Below are 2,837 nucleotides of genomic sequence, written 5' to 3'. Positions count from 1 at the left end.
GGGTGGCAGAGCGTGAACCTGGAGTTCTGGGATCGAGTCCCACATTGGACTCCCTGCAGGGAGCCTGCTTCTCCCTCTGCCTATATCTCTGCGTCTCTCTTTCTGTGTCTTAAATAAATAAATAAATAAATAAATAAATAAATAAATAAATAAAATCTTAAAAAAAAAAAAAGGCAGTTGTGAATATGTACCCTAACTTCAAATTTGAAGCCATCAAAAAACCCCAGTCCTGAAGAAATAAGGTAAAATATATTTGCCAATTTGTCCTAGATTAGTTGTACAACTGATCAGAAGTATCAGAATAAACATATATTTCTCAGCTGTGAAAAAAGAAAAAGCTGTCTTTCAATACGTGAGTTTATTTTTTCTACATTAAAAAAAATTGCTTCTGGGCACCTGGGTGGCTCAGTTTGTTAAGTGTCTGCCTTTAGCTCAGGTCGTGATCCTGGGGTCCTGGGATGGAGTCCCATACTGGGTTCCCTGCTCTGCAGAGAGCCTACTTCTCCCTCTCTCTCTCTCTCTCTGCCACTCTCCCTGCTTATGCTCTCTCTCTGTCAGATAAATAAATAAAATCTTATTTAAAATTGCTTCTGATTTGTATCCTTAGCTCAGATCTACCCTTTCATTTTTTTTTAAGATTTTATTTATTTATTCATGAGAGACAGAGAGAGAGAGAGAGAGAGAGAGAGAGAGAGAGAGAGGTAGAGACACAGGCAGAGGGAGAAGCAGGCTCCATGCAGGGAGCTCGACATGGGACTCGATCCCAGGTCTCCAGGATCGCACCCTGGGCCAAAGGCAGGCACTAAACCGCTGAGCCACCCAGGGATCCCCTACCCTTAGGTTTTTAAAAGCTAGTGTGCAGAGGCACCTAAGTGGCTCAGTTTGTTAAGTGTCTGACTCTTGATTTTTGGCTCAGGTCATGATCTCAGGGTTGTGAGATCAAGCCTTGCAATGTGCTGAGCCAGAGGCTCTGAACTGAGTGGGGCTCTGTGCTGGGCTTGGAACCTGCTTAAGATTCTTTCTCTTCCTTTTCTTCCGCTCTTCCCTCTTTCTCTCTAATTAAAGGAAAAAGAAGAAGTAGAAGAAGAAATAAAGGAAAAAGCTAGTGTCCAGAAAGTTCAGAACAAGTAAAGAATGATGAGTTACCTTGAAATTCCATTATTTTTCTGTGGATTTTTTCTCAATTTAAAAATTTGTGGTAAAATAAACATGCATAACATAAAATTTACCATATTAATCATGCTTAAGCATACAGTTCAGTGGTAGTAAGTACATCCATAATGCTGAACAAACCATCCATCTCTAGAACTCTTTTTATCTTGCAAATTGTATACTCTATATCCCACTAAATAATGAGGCCTCATTCTTCTCTCACCAAACCCTGGAAACCACCATTCTACTTTTAGTCTCTAGGATTTTGACTAGTCTAGGTAACTCATGTAAGTAGAATCATATTGTATTTGTCTTTCTGTGACTGGCTTATTTCATTTAGTGTAATTATTTGTCCTAAATTAAATGTAATTAAATGTCTTCAAGGTTCATCCATATTGTAGCATATGTCTGATTTTCCTTCCTTTTAAAGGCTGAATAATATTTGACTGCGTGTGTGTGTGTGTGTGTGTGTGTATGGGTATACACTGCATTTTGCTTATTCAGTCATTCATGGATGGACACTTGGGTTGCTTCCACGTTTTATTTATTTTTTTAAAAAAGATTTATTTATTTATTTATTTATTTATTTATTTATTTATTTATTTATTTATTTATGATAGACATGGCGGGGGGGAGGCAGAGACACAGGAGGAGGGAGAAGCAGGCTCCATGCTGGGAGCCCGACGTGGGACTCGAACCCTGAACTCCAGGATAGCGCCCCAGGCCAAAGGCAGGCGCTAAACTGCTGAGCCACCCAGGGATCCCCATGCTTCCACGTTTTAGCTATTAACACACACTGTTTCATACGTTGCTTTTTCCATTAACAATATATCTTGGATATTTTTCATGTCAGTTCACAATGAGTCTTCTTTTTGTTTTTTCTTCTTTCTCTTGCTTGTTTTGTTTTACAAATGCATAATATTTCAAGTTTTGCACAGACTGTAGTTTATTTGACTTGTCCCCTATAGCTGGATATTTGGATTGTTACCACTTAGTTTTTCTGTTTGGTCTTGCTGTTATATACTACAATGCACACACACATATATATATATACTTTTCCAGTTAGTTTTGATCCAAGATACACCAACAATTTCATTCCATCTTTCAAGGCAGGGTTTGACTCTGTTTTTGGGCTGATCTGTTGTGATCATATCCTCCCTCCTCTTTACTTTTTTTTTTAATTTTTATTTAAAATTAAAAAAAAATTTAAACTTTTTATTTAAAGGTTTTATTTATTTATTCATCAGAGACAGAGAGAGGCAGAGACACAGGCAGAGGGAGAAGCAGGCTCCACTCCATGCAGGGAGCCCAATATGGGACTCGATCCCGGGTCTCCAGGATCACATCCTGGGCTGAAGGTGGCACTAAACCCCTGAGCCATCCAGCTGCCCCTCACCTCTTTGGTGTTGCTTTTTTAGGGTACAGACTTGCAAGGTATAGCTATCCCTGCTCTTCCTATTTCCTCCAGGGCAGAGGCAACACTCATGGGAGTAATAAAAGGGCAAATAATCTGGTGTCCCTTCAAACTGGTATTTTAAAATTACTTAGTTTTTTTTTTTTTTTTAATTAAAAAAAAAAATTGCTTGTTGAGGGCAGCCTGGGATCAGGACCCAGGACCCTGGGATCATGGCCTGAGCCAAAGGCAGATGCTTAACTGAGCCACCCAGGTGCCCCTGAAGTTTATT

Source organism: Canis lupus, chromosome 21 (assembly GCF_011100685.1).
Source record: "Canis lupus familiaris isolate Mischka breed German Shepherd chromosome 21, alternate assembly UU_Cfam_GSD_1.0, whole genome shotgun sequence".
Classification (NCBI taxonomy): domain Eukaryota; kingdom Metazoa; phylum Chordata; class Mammalia; order Carnivora; family Canidae; genus Canis; species Canis lupus.
The sequence above is the reverse complement of the archived record's forward strand: the minus strand, read 5'-3'. Positions refer to the sequence as shown.